This window comes from Musca autumnalis, unplaced genomic scaffold (assembly GCF_047663935.1).
Source record: "Musca autumnalis isolate F117 unplaced genomic scaffold, ASM4766393v1 scaffold_3, whole genome shotgun sequence".
Lineage (NCBI taxonomy): Eukaryota > Metazoa > Arthropoda > Insecta > Diptera > Muscidae > Musca > Musca autumnalis.
The window spans coordinates 28,922,610-28,950,328 of record NW_027411866.1 but is presented as its reverse complement, the minus strand read 5'-3'; the positions used below and the strand labels follow the sequence as shown (position 1 = coordinate 28,950,328).

General features: G+C 34.1%; 1 protein-coding gene across 3 annotated transcripts in view; it reads left to right on the top strand.

Moving 5' to 3' along the window:
* LOC141399541 (uncharacterized) overlaps positions 1-27,719 on the top strand; it is a 229,560-nt gene that overhangs the window by 152,621 nt on the left and 49,220 nt on the right. For all 3 annotated transcript variants that reach the window (XM_073978509.1, XM_073978511.1, XM_073978512.1), the window contains one exon: positions 9,658-9,696. The gene's annotated coding sequence lies outside the window, so the exon portion shown is untranslated. The remainder of the gene's footprint in view (positions 1-9,657; positions 9,697-27,719) is intronic.

Sequence of the window (27,719 nt, the reverse complement as noted above, 5' to 3'; positions counted from 1 at the left end):
AAAAAGTTAGCTGAATTGACTTTCCAATAGAAAAAGTTGGCTTAATTGAACTTTTCAATAGAAAAAGTTGGCTGAATGGTTAGTTTTTCAAAAGAAGAAGTTGGCAAATTTGACTTTTCTATAGAAAAGACAAAACGAATTAACTTTTTCTGTAGAAAAAATTGGCTGAATTGATTTTTTCTATACAAAAAAGTAGGCTGAATTCAGTTTTCTATACAAATATTTAGCTGAATTCAGTTTTTCTATAGAAAATTTAGCTGAATTGATTTTTTCTATAGAAAAAACTTGTCTGAATTGATATTTTCTATAGAAAAAATTGGCTGAATAGACTTTGCATATAAAAAACCTTAGCTGAATTGACATTTTCTACAAACAAAGTTGGCTGAATTCAGTTTTCTATAGAAAATGTTACCCGAATTCAGTTTTTCTATAGAAAAAGTAAGCTGAATTAAGTTTTTCTATAGAAAAATTTGGCAGAAGTCAGTTTTTCTATAAAAAAATTGGCTAAATTGACTTATCCTACAGAAAAAGTTGGCTAAATTGACTTTTTCTATAGAAAAAGGTGGCTGAATTGTCTTTTTCTATAGAAAAAGGTGGCTGAATTGTCTTTTTCTATAGGAAAAGTTGGCTGAATTGACTTTTTCCATAGAAAAAGTTGGCTGAATTGACTTTTTCTATAGAAAAAGTTGGCTGAATTGACTTTTTCTATAGAAAAAGTTGGCTGAATTGAATTTTTCCATAGAAAAGTTGGCTGAATTGAATTTTTCCATAGAAAAGTTGGCTGAATTGAATTTTTCCATAGAAAAAGTTGGCTAAATTGCCTTTTCCTATAGAAAAAGTTGGCTGAATTGACTTTTTCTATAGAAAAAGTTCGCTGAATTGACTTTTCCTGTAGAAAATGTTCGCTGAATTGACTTGTTTTAATAGAAAAAGTTGGCTAAATTGCCTTTTCCTATAGAAAAAGTTGGTTGAATTGACTTTTTCTATAGAAAAAGTTGGCAGAATTGACTTTTTCTATAGAAAAAGTTCGCTGAATTTAAATTTCTACAAAAAAGTTGGGTGAATTCAGTTTTCTATAGAAAAAGATAGCTGAATTTACTCTTTCTATAGAAAAATTAAGATTGATTTAGTTTTTTCAATAGAAAGTTAAGCTGAATTAAGTTTTTCTATCGAAACACTTAGCTGAATTGATATTTTCTATAGAAAAACTCAGTTGAATTGCTTTTTTCTATAGAAAAAGTTGACTGAATGGACTTTGGAATATAATAAATTGGCTGAGTTGAATTTACTTTTTCTGTAGAAAAAATTGGATGAATTGATTTTTTTTTAGAAAATCTTGGTAATTTCTATAGAAAAAGTCGGCTGATATGAAACTTACAATAGAAATAATCAGTTAAGTTGATTATTTAATAGAAAAAGTTGGTTGAATTGATTTTTAATAGAAACTGTTGGTTGAATGGACTTTTTCAATAGAAAGAATTGGCTGAATTGATTTTTTCTATAGAAAAATTTGGCTGAATTGATTTTTTTCTACGGAAACAGTTGGCTAAATTGATAATTTCTGTTGAAAAAGTTGGCTGAATTGATTTTTGCTATAGAAAATTATTGAGTTTCTCAATAGAAAAAATTGATTGAATTGATTTTTCCCAATAGAAAAAGTTGGCTGAATTAATCTTGTTTTCTATAAAAAAAGTTGGCTGAATTGACTTTTCTATAGAAAAGACAAGCTGAATTTACTTTTTTGTAGAAAATATTGCCTGAATTGATATTTTAAAGAGAATGTTGGTTGAATTTTTTTTCTTATAGTTGGTTGTTGAATTGACTTTTCCTATAGGAAACTTTAGCTTCATTGATTTTTTTTCTATAGTAAAATTACGCTGAATAAATTTCTTACATAGAAAAAGTTGGCTGAATTGACTTTTTCTATAGAAAAAGTTGGCAGAATTGACATTTCCTATAGAAAAAGTTGGCTGAATTGACTTTTTCTATAGAAAAAGTTGGCAGAATTAACATTTTCTATAGAAGAAGTTCGCTGAATTGACTTTTTCTATAGAAAAAGTTGGCTGAATTGACTTTTTCTATAGAAACAGTAGGCTGAATTAACCCTCTCTATACAAAAATTGGCTGAATTGACTTTTTCTATAGAAAAAGTTGGCTGAATTGAATTTTTCCATAGAACAAATTGGCTGAATTGACCTTTCCTATAGAAAAAGTTGGCTGAATTGACTCTTTCTATAAAAAAAGTTGGCAGAATTAACATTTTCTATAGAAGAAGTTGGCTGCATTGACTTTTTCTATAGAAAAAGTTGGCTGAATTGAATTTTTCCATAGAACAAATTGGCTGAATTGACCTTTTCTATAGAAAAAGTTGGCTAACTTGACTTTTCCTATAGAAAAAGTTGGCTGAATTGACTTTTTCTATAGAAATGTTGGTTGAATTGACGTTTTCTATAGAAAAGTTGGCTGAATTGACTCTTTCTATAAAAAAAAGTTGGCAGAATTAACATTTTCTATAGAAGAAGTTGGCTGAATTGACTTTTTCTATAGAAAAAGTTGGCTGAATTGACTTTTTCTATAGAAAAGTTGGCTGAATTGACTCTTTCTATAAAAAAAAGTTGGCAGAATTAACATTTTCTATAGAAGAAGTTGGCAGAATTGACATTTCCTATAGAAAAAGTTGGCTGAATTGACTTTTTCTATAGAAAAAGTTGGCAGAATTAACATTTTCTATAGAAGAAGTTGGGTGAATTGACTTCTCTATACAAAAGTTGGCTCAATTGACTTTTTCTATAAAAAAAGTTGGTTGAATTGACTTTTTCTATAGAAATAGTAGGCTGAATTAACTCTCTCTATACAAAAAATTGGCTGAATTGACTTTTTCTATAGAAAAAGTTGGCTGAATTGAATTTTTCCATAGAACAAATTGGCTGAATTGACCTTTCCTATAGAAAAAGTTGTCTGAATTGGCTTTTTCTTTATAAAAAGTTGGGTGAATTGACTTTTTCTATAGAAAAAGTTGGCTGAATTGATTTTTTCCATAGAACAAATTGGCTGAATTGACCTTTTCTATAGAAAAAGTTGGCTAACTTGACTTTTCCTATAGAAAAAGTTGGCTGAATTGACTTTTCCTATAGAAAAAGTTGGCTGAATTGACTTTTCCTATAGAAAAAGTTGGCTGAATTGACTTTTTCTATAGAAAAGTTGGCTGAATTGACTTTTTCTATAGAAAAGTTGGCTGAATTGACTCTTTCTATAAAAAAAGTTGGCTGAATTGACTCTTTCTATAAAAAAGTTGGCAGAATTAACATTTTCTATAGAAGAACTTGGCTGAATTGACTTTTTCTATACAAAAGTTGGCTCAATTGACTTTTTTTATACAAAAAGTTGGTTGAATTGACGTTTTCTATAGAAATAGTAGGCTGAATTAACTCTCTCTAAACAAAAAATTGGCTGAATTGACTTTTTTTATAGAAAAAGTTGGCTGAATTGAATTTTTCCATAGAACAAATTGGCTGAATTGACCTTTCCTATAGAAAAAGTTGGCTGAATTGGCTTTTTCTTTATAAACAGTTGGCTGAATTGACTTTTTCTATAGAAAAAGTTGGCTGAATTGAATTTTTCCATAGAACACATTGGCTGAATTGACTTTTTCTATAGAAAAAGTTGGCTAACTTGACTTTTCCTATAGAAAAAGTTGGCTGAATTCACTTTTTCTATAGAGAAGGTTGGATGAATTGACTTTTTCTATAGAAAAGTTGGCTGAATTGACTCTTTCTATAGAAAAAGCTGGCTGAATTGACTTTTTCTATAGAAAAAGTTGGCTGAATTGACCCTTTCTATAGACAAAATTGGCTGAATTGACTTTTTCTATAGAAAAAGTTGGCAGAATTGACATTTTCTATAGAAGAAGTTGGCTGAATTGACTTTTTCTATCCAAAAGTTGACTGAATTGAATTTTTCTATACAAAAAGTTGGTTGAATTGACTTTTTCTATAGAAAAAGTTGGTTGAATTAACTCTCTTTATACAAAGAGTTGGCTGAATTCATTTTTTCTATAGAAAAAGTTGGCTGAATTGGCCTTTCCTATAGAAAATTTGGCTGAATTGGCTTTGTCTTTGTAAAAAGTTGGCTGAATTGAACTTTTCTATAGAAAAAGTTGGCTGAATTGGTTTTTTCTTTATAAAAAGTTGGCTGAGTTGATCTTTTCTATAGAAAAAGTTGGCTAAGTTGACTTTTCCTATAGAAAAAGTTGGCAGAATTGACTTTTTATATAGAAAAAGTTGGCTGTATTTCTACAGAAAAAATTTTTGTAGAAAAAATTGAATTAAACTGATGAAATAATTAACCTTAATTACAAAAGTCATGAATGAAACCAAAATTTATGGTCTAGACTTTGGGTAACCATAAAATATCAAAAAAATCCAGAGATAGTGAGACTAGACCAAAAAAATATCTGTACCTACAATAATAATGTCATAGTAATAATATTAAGTGCGATGATAAATCAGAAATAGTGTAAACAATAATAACAAACCAAATCTATGAATAGACGAGTATGAAAAACAAAACAATTGCCTTTTTTTGGCCAAAGAAAAACGAAATACAGCAACCACTTCATTATTACAGTCAATCATGAAAGCCTTATTCATACAAATATGAAATGTTGTCTGAAATCTGCTACCATAGAGTCAAATATCTTTGGCGCTGATGAATGGAAGGAATGAATGAATCGACAAACACGAGATAGACAAACGTTTACATGTGAGCAGAGCGACATGGACATGAGGCAAATGTTTGGCCATTTAACTTAACTTGGAGCTGGACTTTTTTGGTGTTCAATACACACACATAAAGACACACGAAACAAAGAAACATGAAAACATAACGTGTACAAAAAAAGAAAGTGAAATGTGCCACAATATGTTGTAAGGAATGTGGAAAAGTGTTTATTTATTATGATTTGAAACATGCCATGGCAAAACACAGCATGCCCTCTACCGACCGGCAAAATGAATTGCAGGTGGTGGACAGGTATAGTAAGAAAAATATTTTGAATTTCAGCGCACAGGTGGATTGATTAAGACGAAAAAGGAGGTTTTATAAAAATAACTCAATTTAGCTAAGTTTCGCTATATAAAAACAGATATTATGGAATTTTGTGGAAAGAAAACCTCAATTCAGTGGAGTTTTTCTATAAAAAGACAATTTAGCCAACATTTTCTATAGAAAAAGTGAAAAGTGAAAACTTTTTCTATAGAAAAAATCAATTCGGCCAACTCAGATTTTTTTAATATTCATTCTCTTTTATAGATTCTTATTACTTTTTATCTTGACTAAGATTTCAATCAATCATAATCAGTGTCTGTCCTTATCTTCAAAAAGAAAAATAAAAACAAATAAAAAGCTAATAGCCCGCCATATCGTCGGTTATCTCACCTGACGCCGTTAATAGGCAATTTCGTAAAACAAACCAAATCTACAGCAACAGAAAACCTGTGACAAGATCGAACAACCGACAGACATCACCTTTCACTTTATGCATTATTACAACTATTATAGCTATTGTTGTTGTTGCTGTTGTTACAACAATAAATAATTTAAACAAATATAAACATTGTGTAAACACTTAAAAACCGAGAGAAGCAACAGAAAAATAAAATCTCCTAAAATGTTGCCACAAACACAGAAAAAAGTCAAATAAAATGTTCAAAAGCAAAACGGCAGGTGTTTTGTTACAAACAAAAAACATTAAATTTTAACTAAAAATAATAATAAAAAACAGATTTGTATGGGAAATAATATTAACTCGTTTTTCTCTAACAAAACCTCCATTACACTTTTAACGATTTAGCCAAACCAAACAAATTATCATGAAAGAAAATTGTTCGAAGTAAGAAAAAAAAAGAATAAAACACAACAAATGGAAATGAAACTAAAAACGCCATCAAATAAAATTTCTTTATCAACGGCTGACGTTTAAAAACGTTTTTGTTGGTTTACTTCTTGCATTGCTGCAATAAAAAAAGAGTAAAACCACTTCACATATGTTTGCGTATTTCATAGTGGAGAAAAGGCGTTTAGTCATGCCATTATTTTACCATAATTTGTTTGTTCGTATTTTATGGACATCAGTGTACAATGGAAGCATTCAGACATTTTTTCATCTATTGTTTTAAAAGATAACGTAAAATCAACATCTATATGTTGAACAATCAATTCAGCCCACCTTTAATATAAAAAAGTCAATTCAGCCAACTTTTTCTATAAAAAGTCAATTTAGCTAAATTTTTCTATAGAAAAAGTCAATTCAGCCAAATTTTGCTGTAGAACAAATCAACTCAGCCACTTTATCTACAGAAAAAGTCAATTCAGCCAACTTTTTCTATAGAAAAGGTCAATTCAGCCAACTTTTTCTATAGAAAAAGTCAATTCAGCCAACTTTCTATAGAAAAAGTCAATTCAGCCAACTTTCTATAGAAAAAGTCAATTCAGCCAACTTTTCTATAGAAAAAGTAAATTCAGCCAACTTTTTCTATAGAAAAAGTCAATTCAGCCAACTTTTTCTATAGATAAAGTCAATTCAGCCATCTTTTCTTAGAAAAAGTCAATTCAGCCAACTTTTTCTATAGAAAAAGTCAATTCAGCCAACTTTTTCTATAGAAAAGGTCAATTCAGCCAACTTTTTCTATAGAAAAAGTCAATTCAGCCAACTTTCTGTAGAAAAAGTCAATTCAGCCAACTTTTCAATAGAAAAAGTCAATTCAGCCAACTTTTTCAATTGAAAAAGTCAGTTCAGCCAACTTCTTCAATAGAAAAGTCAATTCATATAACTTTTCTATAGAAAAAGTCGAATTTTTCGGTAGAAAAAGTCAATTCAGCCAACTTTTTCTATAGAAAAAGTCAATTCAGCCAACTTTTTCTATAAAAAAGTCAATTCAGCCAACTTTTTCTATAGAAAAAGTCAATTCAGCCAACTTCTTCTATAGAAAAAGCCAATTCAGCCAACTTCTTCTATAGAAAAAGCCAATTCAGCCAAATTTTTTATAGAAAAAATCAATTCAGCCAACTTTTTCTATAGAATAAGTCACTTCAGCCAACTTTTTCTATAGAAAAAGTCACTTCAGCCTACTTTTTCTATAGAAAGAGCCACTTCAGGCAACTTTTTCTATAGAAAATGTCACTTCAGCCAACTTTTTCTATAGAAAAAGTCACTTCAGCCAACTTTTTCTATAGAAAAAGTCACTTCAGCCAACTTTTTCTATAGAAAAAGTCACTTCAGCCAACTTTTTCTATAGAAAAAGTCACTTCAGCCAACTTTTTCTATAGAAGAAGTCACTTCAGCCAACTTTTTCTATAGAAGAAGTCACTTCAGCCAACTTTTTCTATAGAAAAAGTCAACTCAACCAACTCTTTCTATAGAAAAAGTCAACTCAACCAACTTTTTCTATAGAAAAAGTCAACTCCGCCAACTTTTTCTATAGAAAAAGTCAACTCAGCCAACTTTTTCTATAGAAAAAGTCAACTCAGCCAACTTTTTCTATAGAAAAAGTCAACTCAGCCAACTTTTTCTATAGAAAAAGTCAACTCAGCCAACTTTTTCTATAGAAAAAGTCAACTCAGCCAATTTTTTCTATAGAAAAAGTCAACTCAGCCAACTTTTTCTTTAGAAAAAGTCAACTCAGCAAACTTTTTCTATAGAAAATGTCAATTCGGTCAACTTTTTCTATAAAAAAGTCAATTCAGCCAACTTTTTCTAAAAAAATCTATTTAGCCAACGTTTTCTAGAGAAAAAGTCAATTCAGCCAACTTTTGCCAGAGCAAAAATCAATTCTGATACCTCTTGCTATAGAAAAAGTCAATTCAGCAAACTTTTTCTTTTTTTAGAAAAACTTTTTTTAGAAAAACTCAATTCAGCAAACCTTTCCTATAGAAAAACTCAATTTAGCCAACTTTTTCTATGGAAAATACAATTTAATCCACTTTTTCTATAGAAAAACTCAATTAAGCAAACCTTTTCTATAGAAAATGTCAATTCAGCCAACATTTTTAAAGAAAATTCAATTCAATCCACAACTCTATGTAGAGAATTTTTTAGATAGATCCTGTTAAAAATAAGTTCGTCCAATATTTTTATAGAAAAAGTCAACTAAGTAGACCGTTCCTGTAGAAAAGCTATTCAGCCAACGTTTTCTATAGAAAACGCTATGGAAAAGTCATTTCAGTCAATTATTTTCAATGGAGTTATCAATTCAGCTCACTTTTACCTTAGAATAAGTCATTTCTGCTAAATTTTTTATTGAAAATTTCAATTCAGCTAACTGAAAAAAAACTCAGTACTACTAACGTTTGTAACAAAAACTTTGCTGAATTGAATTCATCTAATTTTTTGTCCATCAATTAATACCATACAATTCCATTTTTTGTATCTAATTACACAAAAAATTTTACCTATTGCATTAACCTGACTTAAATTATTTCTATATCAACATCAACCGGAATCTGGTTTTATTTTTTCAATACCTATTTTGAATTCAGTTGAATTTAAGTTTTAATTAAAATTCGCATTTTTAATTGCGCACACCAAAATTTCTTTAAGGAAATTCATACTCCAGTTTTGGTATTCAGACAACATGCACCTGTATGCATATGTATGTATGTGTACATACAATGAATTACACACAAAGTCGTCGTGATTCAGTTCATTAAGAGGCCGGTTTATAAAATCCATAAAATAATGAGTATTGCAAATACAGATATACTCACGTACATGTTTTAAATTATTACAAACAAATAATTGGTTCATTAGGTAAGCAATGTAAACCAGAGCTTAATATAAGCAATGATAAAAACAAGAGGAAGAAAAACAATGCAAATAAAAAAACGGATTAGGTTAATCTCTTGTAGCTTGGGGTGTAGTATAAACAAATTTAAGGCTGGGATTATATTCCAATTGCAATATAAAATATCCATTGGAAACTTTAGTCGGTGTAAAATTGGAAACACAAAAATAATGTGAAACCAGGTAACGTAATTTCGTGACTATGTGGGTTCGAGTCCTTGCCTTTCCTTTTTCACTTGCAAATAATTTCCGATCATCAAGCTTAAGTCTAAACGAGAAAATTAATAAAAAGTAATGTGATTTCACACCAGCGACGATAAAACATTGTTATTCCCTTGGTCCGAATAGCATCAGATTAATGCCGTCAACATTTCCTGAAGTCAGTCATGTAAAACTTCTCCATAAGTGATGTCATACTTTGTTAGACAAGGCCTTCAGACTAGTCGATAAGAAATAGATCCTATATCATTAAACAAAACATTGAATGAAGCTGCTCTCATTGATATGGCAGGAGTGTCCCTTGTCCTTTCTGAATTTTCACCGGATTCGGATTTTCTATACTTCTATAACAGTTTGAAATTCATCCAATATGATGGAGAAAATACGAAATTGAAGAGCGGTCAATTATATGAGTTCAGTTCCTCCTAATCCCTTCTGAATTGTTAAGCAGTGAGACAAAATGCTACTGCCTATTTCATTAATATTAGTTGATCGAATTACCGGACGTTCTGTACGTTCGTGAAATTTTGTTTATATAGTGTTTATTTGTTATAAATTATATAATTTTAACAATATTTTCTTCTTTCCTCTTTTTTCAGATATTTTTGCTGGTCAAAATATGTAAAGTTGTTATAAAGGTATGTACCATTTTTGTACCCTCAGCATTTATCCTAACGAGCATTTATCATACGGGCAAAATGTGCATCATCGAAATAATGGTTTGAGACCCCAAGTATGTTTTGACGAAATCCGTTTCAGACAATTTGGAGTTGATTTAGCCATGTCCATCAGTCTGTCTGTCTGGCTGGTTGGCTGGAGCGCACGATAACTCTCGAATGGATCAACCGATTCGGTCCAAAATTTGGCTTTCGTAATATTTTGTCCAAATTTAGTTCGGAGATGGGTTATATCGGTCCACTCCTTTTGGTACCTCCCCCACAAAACTTCGGAAACGTTCGCAAAAATTGTGAGCACGATAACTCTTGAAAGGTGTAACCGATTTGGTTCCTACTTTGCACATCGAGAAATTTCTACTAGACTTAGATGAGGTTCCAATATGGACCCAATCCGTCCACTCCTTTGGGTACTTCCCACACAAAATTTCGGAAAAGTTCAGTTTAGGACCTGCTCTCGAATCGCTTTGGTTTTTGTTGTAGCAACTTCTACTCACTGTCCTCTATACGACAGTACAAGTTTCTTCAGGCGTAAGTCCATGCTTCCTGAGAAAATAGCCTGAAAGATGCAAAAAAAAGCCCTATGGCACCGTGTGTAGTGGTTGGAGTGCAAGATAACTCTTGAACGGATTCGGTCCAAAATAATAGTAATAATAGTAATATTTTGTCCAAACTTAGTATAAGTTCAAAGATAAGCCATATCAGTCCACTCATTCAGGTACCTCCCCCAGAGTTGAAAAATGGTCGTAAAATTTTTCCGCATGATAACTCTTGCGCAGGTCTTAAAGTGAACTTATCCAAAATTTTATGAAGGTACCCGAAGGAGTGGACAAATATGAATATGGACTATTCGAACCTCATATATATTTGGTAGATATATTGGGATGTGTAAAGTATGGATCAAATCGGTAACTACCATACCGATTTAATCCATACTTTACACATCCCAATATATCTACCAAATATATATGAAGTTCGAATATGGACTATATTTTTCCACTCCTACGGGTACCTCCCACACAAAATTTTGGATAAGTTCACTTTAAGACCTGCTCTCGAATCACTTAGATTTTTGTTGAAGCAATTTTCATTCGCTGCCTCAATTGCGACGGTAAAAGTTTTTTCAGGGGCAAGTCCATACTTCTTGAGAATACAGCCCGAAAAGTGTAAAAAAACTCTCTATGGCACCATGAGAGTCGGCAAAGCCGACTGATCCTTTTTTACTTGTTTTATCTCATGTTGCCCACTACCTATGTTGAAATTGAAGTATAGATGACATTCAAGATGTGTACCCTCTTCTTGTAGTTTTCCAGCACTTGAAGGACAGTTGTAGATGGCGTTTATTTGATCAGAAGCCTTTTGTACTATTCGTACTTAATACAACAAGATCAGTATTAGTGCTTCAAACCGAGGCTATCTTTTCAAATCAGTACCATATAACCCAGTTTCAATTAGTCTGTTAAAATCAGTACTTAAATATTTATTATATTTTTTAAATATTCGGTAAAATATGTATACCAAAGGGTCATAAGTGCCGAAATAAGGCAAACATGTTCTAAAGAAAATCCCTTGGCCTATGGAAGTCTAAATATTTTCTAAAGAAAATCCATAGACAGCTTTGTAAAGGAAATCCACAGACCCCTGGGTGGCAAAAAAAATCTAAAAAACAAGTGAGCTATAGTCGGGTCGGGGACGACTATGTGATACCCCACCACCTAAGCTTTTGACTGGTAAAATTCAAAATATTAAAACGCATTTAAGTGCAGCAGTCAGTACAACTCAAATAAAAAAATGGTAAAGTAAGATGTACGCCAACCATCAATATGCTTCTTTCTCTGTGAGACCCCCACCAATCCCCACAATTTCGTGAGGATTCGATCTTAATTCCGACCTATAGTGCGATTGCACAAAAAATGGAAAAAAGAATGCATTGCCGACTATTGCGATATCTCTGTAGTTTGACCACCTATGACCACCTACTTCACATCGTTGTATAGGTGATATTTATTACTTTCCTTGCCAGGTTTTGCTTTCGATATACCTCTTACAGAAGAGAGATATTCGTTTTGAAATAAAACGTTGGCCTTTTTTCCAAATAAGTTTTTTTCACATTCCGATTCCTCAATAATATCCGACCATTACCAAAATCAATAGTTTTTTTCCTCTGTGGGACTCCATTAACACCCAAAATTTGGTGACGATCCAATCAAAATTGCGACGTATAGCGCGATTACCAAAAAATTAAAAAATATGTATTACCGACTATTGCGATATCTCCGTTATTTGGCTACCTACGCCAACCTACCATTGTAAAGATGGGATTTTATACTTTCATAGTCAGACTTTGTTTTTGGAAGGTCCGCAACCAAAGCTATGATATTCGTCATTATAATTAAAATCGCAAAAATGAAAAGTTGTGTTCTATTAGCGGCTATTGCGATATCTTCGTTGTTTGACCACCTACGACAACCTACGTTACATCGTTGCAAAGGCGATATTTTTTACTTTCATTAGCAGGTTTTGCTTTATTATCCGACCATCACCAAAATCAATTGGCTTCTTCCCCTCCGGGACCCTCATCAACACCCAGACGGACGGGCGGATACACATAGCCAGATCGACTCAGCTCGGCGAGGCATTCATTTTGGTATATATAAGTATGGGTCTACGACCATTATTTCGATGCGCTACAAACTTTTTGGCCAAAAGCAACTTACAATACCTTCCCCACAAAGTGGTGTAAGGTATAAACATCCTTACATCCCTGTGGAGCCTCGAAATTTTCTAAAGGAAGACCACGAAAAATCCCCCTGAGAAATCTTAACCTATTGAAAAGAATCTATGGAGCCCCGAGGGGTATAAAAACTTTCTATAACAAATCTGTAGATCTCTAGCGTGTCCAAAAAAGTTCCATTAAAAATCCCTAGACCCCTCGGGGTGTACAAATTTTTGAAAAAAAAATGCTCTAGACCCCTGGGATGTCTAAAAATGTTCTAAAGAAAATCCTTACACCCTTGGACATCAAAACATTTTCTAAAGAAACCCCATAAACCCCTAGGGCGACCAAAAATGTTCTAAACCTCGTGGGTCTTAAAATTTCTAAAGAATATCATTAGACACCTTGGAGGTCTTAAAATATTCAAATGAAAATCCTTGGTCTCATGAGAAGTGTTAACATTTTCTAAAGAAAACTCTTCGATCCCTGAGGAGTCTTAAAATTTTCTAAAGAAAATCCTTAAAAATAAAAATTTTCCACAGAGAATTCACAAATCCAAACATTTTCTAAATCCTTAGGCCCCTGAGGGGTCTTGGACCCCTTTGGGGTCTAAAAATTTTCCACAAAGAATCCTCAAATCCATAAACATTTTCTAGAGAAAATCCTAAATTTTCTAAAGAAATTCCTTAGAGCCCTGAGAGGTCTAAAAAATATTTAACAAAATGCTTAAGCCCATGAGGTGTCAAAAATTTTTTCTTGGACCCCTTTGGGGTCTAAAAATTTTTCTCAGAGAATCCTCAAATCCATAAACATTTTCTAGAGAAAGTCCTAAATTTTCTAAAGAAATTCCTTAGAGCCCTGAGGGGTCTGAAAAATATTTAACAAAATGCTTAAGCCCATGAGGTGTCAACAAATTTTTAGAGCACATCCTTAGACCCATTTAGATCTAAAAATGTTCTAAAGAAAATCCTGTCTAAAAACTTTCAAAAACAAGTAGGAACGTCGTTAAGTTCGGCCGGGCCTAACTTGTTATACCCTCCACCACGAGATATATTGAAGTAAAATGAAACAATTACTTTCCTTTCGTTTATAAAGAAGACTAATTACCAAATTTCATCAAATTTCGTCGATCTATACCGACAAATACTTGCGGAAAGTTTTTAGACTCAAAGAAGACTAATTACAAATTTCCGATATTTCGGTAAGATAATGTGGCTCAAAAAAGGAAGACGTAGATATATACTAATAATTCTTTTCAGGAATACTTTATAACCCCCGACTAAATAACAAAATCCAGTCATTTGGTGGAATATTGAGTCAACAACTTTCAAAATACCGAAAATCGGAAGGTACCGTTCTATGGGGGCTTTATGAAGGCGTGGACTTACACCAACAAATACCAAATTTCAGCCATTTTGGTAGGATAATGAAGCTAAAAGGGTGCCACCGTGGTGCAATGGAATGCACACCCGCCTTGCACGCTGAAGGTCGTGGGTTCGATTCCCCGGCCAAGCAACATCAAACAATTTCCAACGGTGGCAAAATACCCCTCAGTAATGTTGGCGATATTTCCTGAGTATTTCAGCAATGTAAAACTTCCCTACAAGTGGTGTCTTTAGACACGCCGTTCGGACTCGGCGATAAACTGTATGTCCCATATCATTGAGATTAATATGAATCGGGGTGCACTCATTGATATGTGAGAAGTCTCCCTTGTCCCATCTGGGATGTTTGTGGAACAATTATATTATACATTATATATATTATAATGAACCTAAAACCTTAAAAGTACCGAAAATCGGGAGGTACCGTTCTATGGGGGCTTTATCAAAACGTGGACGGATATATTCCATTTTCAATACCAACCATCCTGGAAGTAATAAAAACTTCTGTACCAAATATGGACTCTCTATCTTTAAAATTGCGAGCTGTATCTTGATTTCAACAGACAGACGGACGGACAGACGTACATGGTAAAATCGACATAGAATTTTATGCTGATCAATAATATATACTTTATAGAGTCTCCGACGAATATTTCGATGTGTACAAACGGAATGACAAATTTAATTATACCCTCCATATGGTGGAGAGTATAATAAAATCTTTAGATCCCCGGGAGGTATATGTATACCCTCAGCAAGGGTTCATACAGGCAACATTTGCCTCATCGAAATAATGGTTTGGAAGAAATGTGTTTCAGACAATTTGGAGTCGATTTAGCCATATCCGTCCGTACATCTGTCTGTATGTCTGGCTGGTGCGCATAATAACTCTCGAACGGATCAACCAAAATTTGGCTTTCGTAATATTTTGTCCAATCTTAGTTGAGGTTCGAAGATGGGTTATATCGGTCCACTCCTTCGGTTACCTCTCCCACAAAAGTTCGAAAATGTTCAGAACAATTTTGCGCACAATAATTCTTGAAGGGAGTAACCGTATTTACTTTGCACATCGTCAAATTTCTACTAGACTTAAATGAGGTTCCAATATGGACTCAATCGGTCCACTCCTTCAGGTACCTCCCACACAAAATTTCGAAAAAGTTCGGTTTAGGACCTGCTCTCAAATCGCTTTGATTTTTGTTGTCACATCTTGTATTCACTGCCCCCTATACGATGGTACAAGTTTCATCAGGGGCAAGTCCATACTTCCTGAGAAATTAGCCTGAAAGTTGCAAAAAAAATCCTATGACACCGTGTGTAATGGTTGGAGCTCATGACAACACTCGAACGGACCCGACGATTCGGTCCAAAATTTTGCCTTCGTAATATTTTGTACAAACTTTGTTTAAGTTAGAAGATAAGCCATATCGGTCCAATCCTTCAGGTACCTCCCCCACAAAAGTTCAAAAGTGTTCGGAAAAATTGTGCGCACCATAACTCTTAAAGGGAGTGACAGATTTGGTCCATACTTTACACATCCTAATATATCTACTAGATATAGTTTAGGTTTGAATATAGACTATATTTGTCCAATCCTTCTGGTACCTCCCACACAAAATTTCGGATAAGTTCACTTTAAAATCTGCTCTCGAATGACTTTGATTTTTGTTGAAGCTACTTGCATTCGCTGCCTCAATTACGACGGCAAAAATTGTTAGGGGCAAGTCCATACTTCTTGAGAAAACAGCCCGAAAGGTGTTAAAAACACCTATGGCACCATATGTAGTGGCTGGAGAGCACGATAACTCCCGAACTGATCAACCGATTTGGTCCAAAATTTGGCCTTCATTATATTTTGTCCAAACTTAGTTTCAGTTCAGTTCAGTTGGATCTCCTAATATTTTGTCAAAATTTAGTTTAAATTTTAAAAGGTCCATATCGATCCTCTCCTTAGGGTACTTCCCCCACAAAAAGTCAACATTTGTGTCTAAGTGCAGTTTAGGGTCTGTTCGAAGATCCTATGGAAATATATACCGATGCTGTTCGCTGTGGTCCTATTTACAGCGATATTATGCTTTGCCTGGACAAGTCCATGGTTCCTTGCATACTGGTCCAAAATTTATACGATGACCACTGAAATGACTAGTGGGCGGGATATCTATCGAAACGATATGACTGCCAAAGTAGGATTCTGATTTTTTGAATGTATTTTTAAATTGGTAAGTTATTAAAATATTAATTTCATACCTGAAATGAACTTAAGTTTTCGGGCCGAAACGTCGATATCTCGGAAACTAGAGCAGATAGGAAAGGAAGCCGACCAAAAATTCATAAAAAGCTAAATGTCAAAATGACGTATGGAACACTTAAGCATGACACCGACGATTTTTCTAAAGAAATCCTTAGAGTGCTGAGGGGTATAAAAATTGTCAAAAGAAGTTTCCTATAACCCTAAAAATATTTCTATAGAAATTCTTTATACCCCAGAGGGGGCCTAACTTTTTTCTAAAGAAATTCCTTTGACCACTGAGGGGTAAAACAATTTCTAAAGAAGTTTCTTAGAACCCTGAGAGGTCTAACTTTTTTCTACAGAAATTTCTTAGTTCCCTTAGGGGTCTAAAAACTTTCTAAAGAAATTTCTTACACCCCTGGGTGGTATAAATATGCTCTAAAAAATTTCCTAAAACCGCTGAGAGACCTAAAATTTTTTTATAAAAATATTTTAGAGCTTTGGGGGTTTAAAGAAATTCCTTAGATGTCTGGGGGTCTAAATATGGCGATAAAAAATTATTAGACCCTTGAGGTGTTTAAAAATTTTCATTTAAAAAAATTTTCATCAACATTTTTCTAAACCAATTCCTTAGACCCTTAAGGCATCTAAAAAATTTCTTTAGAAATTCCTTATACCCCAGAGGGGCCTAACATTTTTTTAAATAAATTCCTTAGTCCCCTGAGGAATAAAAAATCGAAAAAGTTTCCTAGAACCCTGAGGGGTCTAAAATGTTTCTACAGAAATTCCTTAGTCCCCTGAGGGGTCTAAAAACGTTCTAAAACAATTCTTTAGACCCCTAACATTTTTCTAAAGAAATTTCCTTCACCCCTGAGGGTTAAAAAAAATTCTAAAAAGTTTCCTAGGACCCTGAAGGGTCTAAAATTTTTCCCCTGAGGGGCCTAAAAACTTTCTAAAGGAAATTTCTTACACCCCTGAGTGGTCTAAAAATGCTCTAAAGAATTTCCTAAGAACGCTGAGACACCTACAATTTTTTTTTTATAAAAATATTTTGGAGCCTTGGGGATTTAAAGAAATTCCTTAGATCTCTGGGGTTCTAAATATGTTGTAAACAATCATTGACCCCTGAGGTGTCTAAAAATGCTCTAAAGAATTTCCTAAGACCGCTGAGAGACCTACAATTTTTTTATAAAAATATTTTAGAGCTTTGGGGGTTTAAAGATATTCCTTAGATATCTGGGTGTCTAAATATGGCGATAAAAAATCTTTAGACCCTTGAGGTGTTTAAAAATGTTAATTTAGACCCTGAGGAGTCTAAAATTTTTCTAAAGCAATTTCTGAGGCCCTTGAGGGGTCTAAAAATTTTCTATAGAAATTCCTTATGCACCAGAGGGGCCTAAAATTTTTTTAAAGAAATTATAGGAATAAAAAATCGAAAAGTTTCCTAGAACCCTGAGGGGTCTAAAATGTTTCTACAGAAATTCCTTAGTCCCCTGAGGGGTCTAAAAACGTTCTAAAACAATTCTTTAGACCCCTAACATTTTTCTAAAGAAATTCCCTTCACCCTTGAGGGTTGAAAAAAATTCAAAAAAGTTTCCTAGAATCCTGAGGGGTCTAAAATTTTTCCCCTGAGGGGTCTAAAAACTTTCTAAAGAAATTTCTTACACCCCTGAGTGGTCTAAAAATGCTCTAAAGAATTTCCTAAGAACGCTGAGAGACCTACAATTTTTTTTATAAAACTATTTTAGAGCCTTGGGGATTTAAAGAAATTCCTTAGATCTCTACGGGTCTAAATATGTTGTAAACAATCATTGACCCCTAAGGTATCTAAAAATTTTCTAAATAAAATCAAATCATCAGCGAAGTAACCTATTATCAAATATTATACCAAAAGAAGAAACATATTCATAATTAATATCTTATCCAATAAAAACTTGCTCATCATAAATTTAATCTCGTTAGTAAAAGTCATTCATTTAACATAATTGCCAAACACAAACTGTGTTTCAGAGCGAAATGCCCCAAATTCCGATTAAAACATTTACAAAACAAGCAGAAAACATTTAATTTATGCATTTTATTTGAATGAGGTTGAACGAGGGGAAGGAAATTCACCACCCATCTATCTTACTTCCAACCACAAACTTTTAAATAGGCCTTTCGAATTATTGCATTTGGATCAATAAGTGAATGAATGGTTACTGCATAGATTATCACATCGATTACAACATTTGATATACTATTTTCATTTTGGGATCACAATAACCAATCAAATGAATATCAAATAGAAAATTTACATTTCATCAATTCAATGAAATCCGTTTTGAGAAGAGACTTCATCGACGAAATATTTTACAAAATGTTGGCCCCAAAACAAATAGACGACTACAAACAATGGCTTTCATGTTATGCATACCGGTTAGGTTTTATTGCTTTAGCAGAAGTTCATGTCCATGTAGATTGGCACAAAACAAAAAACATTGACATCCAAAACATTATTACCTCATGAAATTAGTGCAATATCCACAAACACATTGTATAAAGTACACCAAGTATGAAGTACGAATCTCAAAATGTTGACACCTTTTTTTTGGTGGTCTTAGTGGAGCAACAAGCGCCCAACCATGATGTTATTTACTTACCTACATGCCTGCATAACTGGGAAGAGATGTCAATCGTTTTGGACCCCCCCCAACGTACCCAAATGGTGGCACTATCAACAAATTTGTGTTTATACAACAAACAATCATGCCTTAAGACATCGTCGGACGTCACATCGTCTTAAATTCATTCATGAATGTGCAATGACACGCATGAATTTTGAATAATTCAACAAAACGGTTATTTCGTGTTAACCCCTCTTTTTGCTGTTGTTGGTTTGTTTGTTGTTCATTATTTGTCTGTTTTCTATGAATATAATCCAAATAATGGCTGCTCACGAGCCAAAATATTCATAGCCGAACAATGAGCAAAGTTACAGTGGAAAGCAAAAGTGTGGAGAGATTTTACTATATAATAGTTAAAATCTATTGACCGGATATTTTATTTATGTTGGTTCTAAAATCGATTTTGCCATTCTTCATAAATGATATCCAAGCATCTCGGCCTTTTGCTGTCTTCAGCAAAAAATACTCATTACAAAACCCCCTACTAACCCATTATTTTAACAAGGGTTGTTCGAAAAAAATTGTTATTTTTTGACCTCTAAATAAATAGTTTAATAAGTAGTTATGAATTTTAGTAACTACCTATTTAAGTGGCAAAAATAACTTTTTTCGAGCGACATGCCCTTGTTAAAATAATGGGTAGTAGTTTGTAATGAAATATATCTACCAAATTCTTTGAAGAAGTTCACGGAATTACCACTGGTATGTAACGCTTCCCTGTTAGCTAACCAACATTCTTATGAATATCCTCCTTGAAAAGTAAAAATTGGGACCACCTAATAAAGGAAGTTTCTTATTTCCCATTTCTGCTTTTGCCTCCACTGTACCCCTACACATCCAACACAAATTGTTTGTGTGCGTACGTCCGTCCATTTGAATTTGGTGCGCCATCAATCGGTTGATGTTCGTTCGTACGCATTGCATTAACACCCCTGTCAGCGTCATTAACTAACTCACGTATAACGTGTTGCGACTGCGCTCATTCGAATGTCATGTTATGGGTGTCGCGTTGCCGCATACAAAACAAACCAAACCAAGAAAAAAACTACCAGCATTTTTTAGGGAGCAGTCAATTTGTTGTTGTTTCTCATTAAACAAAGCAAACACACAAACGCAAACGTTTAAAAATGTTACTAGGCATAGAGGTGCTAAGCGTTTTATGTGGTTGTTGTTATTATTTTTCAAATTATGTTTTTCGTAAATAAACAAAAAACCAAATATTATGTCGTTAACTTTGCCAACTTGGTTTGGTATAGCTGATGGCTTCTTTGGTTGTTGTCGTTTTTTTCTGAGAAAAGAAAAAAAACAACAAAATTTGTTTTGAATTTTTGTCAATTAATTAAAATCTCAATAGGAATTTACATATCAATCTAACGTTTCGTTTCGTTGTCTTTCTTTGGAGATGTCATTGTTTCCCAAGAAAGGTGATGCCTTCGATTGAGGTTAGGTTAAGTTCGTGCAGGTTTTATGGATTTATGAAGACCATATTATACAATAAAAACTCAAACATAACGTGTTAATAAATTATTTTAAGATGTTGGCATAAATTTGAAAATGTTTAAATACTGTAAAATTGGGGTTCTCTCTCTATGGCAGAAACAAAGACTTAAATACATAAAGATTGGAAAACTCAATTGTTAACATTTGTCAATAGATGGAGTTAAGCTCTGTTGTTACGATATCATAACAACATTCTGTTAAGTAGTTAACCATTTCAAGCGTTTTTAACCGCTAAGTTCATATTCAATGAACTAGAAACTGCTATGGAATACAATCCTGAGTCCAACTTTTTGCTTTCCTACAATTTGTATAACCCGAATTGCACTTTAATCTGGGGTTTATCATTAACATACCTCTGTTGTTGGTAAAATGTTTATATACTTTGTTTCATAAACATTTGTGCATTATGCATCTTTTCCAGTCTTTACAGTTATATGTCTTTGGCAGAAAGAACCTTTGGTCTACTGTCTAAAAATTTTCTATAGAAAATCCCTAGACCCTTGAGGGGTCTAAAAATTTTCTATAGAAAATCCCTAGACCCCTGAGGGGTCTAAAAATGTTCTATATAAAATCCCTAGACCCCTGAGGGGTCTAAAAATTTTCTAAAGAAAATCCCTAGACCCCTGAGGGGTCTAAAAATTTTCTAAAGAAAATCCCTAGACCCCTGAGGGGTCTAACAATTTTCTAAAGAAAATCCCTAGAACCCTGAGGGGTCTAAAAATTTTCTATAGAAAATCCCTAGACCCCTGAGGGGTCTAAAAATTTTCTATAGAAAATCCCTAGACCCCTGAGGGGTCTAAAAATTTTCTATAGAAAATCCCTAGACCCCTGAGGGGTCTAAAAATTTTCTATAGAAAATCTCTAGACCCCTGAGGGGTCTAAAAATTTTCTATAGAAAATCTCTAGACCCCTGAGGGGTCTAAAAATTTTCTATAGAAAATCCCTAGACCCCTGAGGGGTCTAAAAATTTTCTATAGAAAATCCCTAGACCCCTGAGGGGTCTAAAAATTTTCTATAGAAAATCCCTAGGCCCCTGAGGGGTCTAAAAATTTTCTATAGAAAATCCCTAGACCCCTGAGGGGTCTAAAAATTTTCTATAGAAAATCCCTAGACCCCTGAGGGGTCTAAAAATTTTCTATAGAAAATCCCTAGACCCCTGAGGGGTCTAAAAATTTTCTATAGAAAATCCCTAGACCCTTGAGGGGTCTAAAAATTTTCTATAGAAAATCCCTAGACCCCTGAGGGGTCTAAAAATTTTCTATAGAAAATCCCTAGACCCCTGAGGGGTCTAAAAATTTTCTATAGAAAATCCCTAGACCGCTGAGGGGTCTAAAAATTTTCTATAGAAAATCCCTAGACCCCTGAGGGGTCTAAAAATTTTCTATAGAAAATCCCTAGACCCCTGAGGGGTCTAAAAAATCCTTAGATCCCTGAGGGGTCTTAACATTTTCTAAAGAAAATTCCTAGACCCTTGATGGGTCTAAAAATTTTCCATAGAAAATCCCTAGACCCCTGAGGGGTCTAAAAATTTTCCATAGAAAATCCCTAGACCCCTGAGGGGTCTAAAAATTTTCTATAGAAAATCCCTAGACCCCTGAGGGGTCTAAAAATTTTCTATAGAAAATCCCTAGACCCCTGAGGGGTCTAAAAATTTTCTATAGAAAATCCCTAGACCCCTGAGGGGTCTAAAAATTTTCTATAGAAAATCCCTAGACCCCTGAGGGGTCTAAAAATTTTCTAAAGAAAATCCCTAGACCCCTGAGGGGTCTAACAATTTTCTAGATCCCTGAGGAGGAGGGGTCTAAAAATTTTCCATAGAAAATCCCTAGATCCCCTGAGGGGTCTAAAAATTTTCTATAGAAAATCCCTAGACCCCTGAGGCGTCTAAAAATTTTCTATAGAAAATCCCTAGACCCCTGAGGCGTCTAAAAATTTTCTATAGAAAATCCCTAGACCACTGAGGGGTCTAAAAATTTTCTATAGAAAATCCCTAGACCACTGAGGGGTCTAAAAATTTTCTATAGAAAATCCCTAGACCCCTGACGGGTCTAAAAATTTTCTATAGAAAATCCCTAGACCCCTGACGGGTCTAAAAATTTTCTATAGAAAATCCCTAGACCCCTGAGGGGTCTAAAAATTTTCTATGGAAAATCCCTAGACCCCTGAGGGGTCTAAAAATTTTCTATAGAAAATCCCTAGACCCCTGAGGGGTCTAAAAATTTTCTATAGAAAATCCCTAGACCCCTGAGGGGTCTAAAAATTTTCTATAGAAAATCCCTAGACCCCTGAGGGGTCTAAAAATTTTCTATAGAAAATCCCTAGACCCCTGAGGGGTCTAAAAATTTTCTATAGAAAATCCCTAGACCCCTGAGGGGTCTAAAAATTTTCTATAGAAAATCCCTAGACCCCTGAGGGGTCTAAAAATTTTCTATAGAAAATCCCTAGACCCCTGAGGGGTCTAAAAATTTTCTATAGAAAATCCCTAGACCACTGAGGGACCTAAAAATTTTCTATAGAAAATCCCTAGACCACTGAGGGGTCTAAAAATATTCTATAGAAAATCCCTAGACCACTGAGGGGTCTAAAAATTTTCTATAGAAAATCCCTAGACCACTGAGGGGTCTAAAAATTTTCTATAGAAAATCCCTAGACCACTGAGGGGTCTAAAAATTTTCTATAGAAAATCACTAGACCACTGAGGGGTCTAAAAATTTTCTATAGAAAATCCCTAGACCACTGAGGGGTCTAAAAATTTTCTATAGAAAATCCCTAGACCACTGAGGGGTCTAAAAATTTTCTATAGAAAATCCCTAGACCACTGAGGGGTCTAAAAATTTTCTATAGAAAATCCCTAGACTCCTGAGGTGTCTAAAATTTAAAAAAAAAAAAAAACAAGTAAAAAAGTTTCAGTGCCGACAGATATATACCCTCAGCCAATGTGAAGCGAAACTTTCACCTCCGGACAGATCGAATGTATTTAAGGTCTCTTCAGAATTTTGTGGACCAAATTGGTTGCCCCATTCCAGTGATATTGTCCTAGCATTTTAGTGACATTTTTAAATATTGGGGAGAAGTACCGAAAGTTGTGGTTGAACAGTTCGAGCGTTATCGTGCTCTCCAAACGCCACATATGGCGGCACAGGGGTTTTTACACCTTCCGGGCTGTTTTCCCAAGAGAAAAACCCCTGAAAAAACTTTTACTGTCGTAATGGAGATAGCTACTGCAAATTGCTTCAACAAAAATCAAAGTGATTCGAGAGCAGGTCTTGAAGTGAAATTATCCGAAATTTTGTGTGAGAGGTACCGGAAGGAGTAGACGAATATAGTCCATATTCGAAGCTGATCTACATCTGGTAGATATATTAGGATGCGTAAAGTATGGACCAAATCGGTCCGTGTCTTCTAGAGTTATCGTGCGCACAATTTTTCCGAACATTTGAACCGATATGGCTTATCTTCGAACTTAAACTAAGTTTGTACAAAATATTATGAAGGCCAAATTTGGGATCGAATCGACAGATCCGTTCGAGAGTTATCTTGCGTTCCAACCACTACACACGGTGTCATAGCGGTTTTTTGCAACTTGCAGGCTATTTTCTCAGGAAGTATGGACTTGCCCCTGGTGAAACTTGTACCGCCGTAGACCCCTGAGGGGTCTAAAAATTTTCTAAAGAAAATCCCCAGAGCCCTGGGGGGTCTAAAAATCCCTATACCCCTGAGGGTCTAAAAATTTTCTATAGAAAATCCCTAGGAACCTGAGGGGTCTAAAAATTTCTAAAGAAAATCGCTAGACCCCTAAGGTGTCAAAGAATTTTCTAAAGAAAATCCCTAGACCCCCTATAGAAAATCTCTAGAACCCTGAGGGGTCTAATAATTTTCTAAAAAATCCTTAAATATTTTCTAAGAAAATCCCTAGACCCCTAAGGGGTTTTAAAAAACTTTCGGTCTTCTTTAAACCTTGGTGTTCTTTAGGAAGATGTTTTAGTCTGCTATAGGAAGACACTTTGGTCTTCTATGGGAACATCCGTTCGTCATCTGTAGAAAGAAGACTTTTTGGTCCGCCATAGGAAGACCCTTTGATCTTCTATATAAAGACACTTTGATCTTTAAGAAGACACTTTGATCTTCTTTAGGAAGACCCTTTGGTTTTCTATAGTTAAAAGCCGCTTTGGTCCTTCATAGGAAGATCCTTTGGTCTTCTGTATGAAGACACATTTATCTATTGTAGGAAGACCCTTTGGACATCTTTGGGAAATCCCATTGGTCTTCTATCGGAAGAAGGCGGTTTGGGCCTCCGTAGGAAAATCCTATGGTCTTCTATAGGAAGGCTCTCTAATTTGCCATAGGTAGACCACTGTCTTATATAGGGAAAATAGTCTTTGATCTTCTTTAGGATAACCTTGTGGTCTGCTATAAGAAGATCTTGTGGTCTTCTATGGAAATACCCTTTGGTCTTGTAAAGGAAGACCCACTGGTCTCTATGGAAAGACCTCTGGTCTTTTATAGAAATAAATTCTGCTGTTCTGTAGGAAAACCTTTGAGTTTTCTATTAGGAAGACTCTTTGGCCATATAAAGAAAGAAGACCCATTGGTCTTCTATAGGAATATGATCCTTCGATCTTCTATAAAATACGTCTACTTGTCTATAGAAAGACCTTCTGGTGTTCTATAGGAAGAGCTTCCCGTCTTCCATAGTAGAAAGATTCGGTAGAAAGTTTTTTGGCCTACTATGGGCAAATCCTCTGGTCTTCTATAAGAAAACCTTATAACCTCCTGTAGAAAGACCTCCCTCTCCTGAACACCGGTCTTATAGAACAAAAGTTTTTCTAATAGAAGATCAAATATTAAATTCCTTTCTGGTATTCTATAAGAAAACGTTCTGCTCTTCTATAGGAAGACATTCTAGTCTCCTACAGGAAGAGGTTTTGGTCTTCTACAGAAAGACCTACGAGAAGACCTTCTGATCTTCTAAGAGAATATGTATTGGCCTTCCATAGGAGATAATTCTGGTATTCCATAAGAAGACTTTCTGATCGTTCTTTTGTTATTTCATTATTTTTTAAAAGTAGAAGATAAGAAGATTTTATTGTCTTCCAGAGAGACCTCCCAATCATCAACTAGAAAACTTTCCGGTCTTCTTTAAGAAAACCTACTTCCATAAACTCTCCTTCAGGCATCCCTAAGCAATACCTTCTTAATTTTTATACGAGAAACTTTTGATCTACTATGAAGCGATCTTTTTGCCTTTCATGAAATGGCCTTCTTCTGATTCTGATTCTGTAGTTCCGCCCAATCGAATTATGGAATGTTCTTTAAGGAATGTTCTTTAACTCCTTTTTAGACAATTTATACTGAGACATACAGACCTGCAGCTATGAGGCCGAAAACCCCGGACAACTGTACAAATGTTTAATGCCGTCTGAACCATGTTTGTACTAAGGAAAATGTCTTCAAAAAGGGGCCTAATTATTATGGGCGTATAGTATAGGATTATCATTGATCAGTTTAATCTAAGTTGTGATAAGATGGCCCAGAGTATTCTGGAAAGTGACCGTATTAGACTGAAGATAAACTGCCGGCTTCGTTCATGAGTATTTATAGCTTGCGGATGTGTCTAAGTTTCAGTCAGTACATGTCTGATTCTGATAAGATCTGATGTCCTTGCAAATACGTTTGGGGTTGGTTGGGACACGGAACCACTATGTGTGGTAGTTGGGATGCGTAAGAAAATGCTGGGTTAGCACGAACTGTAAAATTAACTTTATGCACATAACTCAGACTCCTCATATGAAAAAAATCCGTTCCATTCAACCTCAATATTTATAACTTTATAACTATATAATGCTACTGAACCATTTAATTGCTTGTTCATTGTCCCATATACCAAAAGTACAGCTAGCCAGGCTTAATATGGCTTGTACTTCTACAAGGTATTCGCTACTTGTAGCTCCCAGATTTTATACCCCAAACTGTTTACTGTTTTTTTTTTTTTTTAAATTAAAATCCATATAAAGTTTTATGCTAATTGAATTTTCGGGAACCGTATTAACCCATTAAACGAGATTTGAATATCAAAAACATATCATTTTAGCTTGTGCCCTTAAACGTCAACCAGCTGTATTCTGAGTACAGCTACATTCATAAATTTAAAATATATAAATATCCAAATTTGTCACGGTTCCGTTGGATTTGAATTTTTTTTTCTGATATGGTGTATTAAATTTCACACATTCAAATAACTTGATGTGAATAGTTTTCAATTTAGAAAGACAGCAGAAAGATAGATGGAATAAAATATACATTTCATACCTTTGTTTAACAACAAAAACCGACGCCGCCACCCACACAATTTATGTAAAACATTCCTTAATGCCTCCTCCCTCACATAAAGTTTGGCAGCGAAGCGGAAGATAAATGAGCTGTTAAAGATATTAGCTTGATAACAAGATTTTTTGTGGAGGGATGAGGTTTATTAGCTAAAATAATAATCATAATTGTCATAGGTGGCCTTAAAAAAGGTGTCAAGCTGGTGACAGTAAGGATCATTAGGAATTTAAATATAAACTATGGGCGTAGATGAATAATTCAATTAGGAGACCAAGGGATTTGGTTAAGATATGAAACGTGGTTGTGTGACTAAAAAGATATTTAATAAAGCTACTACATCTAAAGTAACCAAATTGTGGTTATTTACAAAACAAACTCTCTCTTAAGCTACCCTGCATTCATTCAAAATACTTTGGAGATACTCTAGCATTTTTGCCCATTATATTTAGAAAGTTTTGAAATTTGTATTTCTTCAAAACCAAAGGTCATTATTAATACCTTTTACCTTTTATTACGACTGCAATTAAATTTCCATTACCAGCTTGGCAGACAATTTGGCCAAATAAACCGCTTATTTCTTGGCAATAAATGCAGTTTAATTTCCAATATTGCCCCAAAGCATATACTTTGAATACAAATTATTCATTCACTCATTGATTATTAGGCCTTCATTGCAATGTTAAGTTTAAGGTGATTTTAAAGGTTTGCATAAAACCTCATTTTCAACAATACAAATTTACAAAAATCCAGATCGAATATCAAAGATAATTTCAAACAAAGCCCAAAGAAAATGATTTCCAATAATAATTGTAATAACTCCATTGAATGTTTAACAAATATGCCATGTCAGAGGGAAAATTTTCAATACAACACTAGTTCGTTTTAAAACTGAGCGGCATGACACAAACACACACAAAATATTTGCAGTGAACCACAAAACGGGCCAATAGATAGCAAAGTAAATGGTAATAATGGGGCAAAAAGTGAACTGCAAGATAAACTAACCTAGAATTGCAATCGAGTTGTTATTTGTGTTTTATTACAAAAATCAAATACACTCGAAAAACTGACTTTTTCAATAGAAAAATGTTTCTGACCGAAATTTTTCTATAGAAAAACGTTCCCAACTGAACTATTTCTATAGAAAAATGTTCCCAACTGAA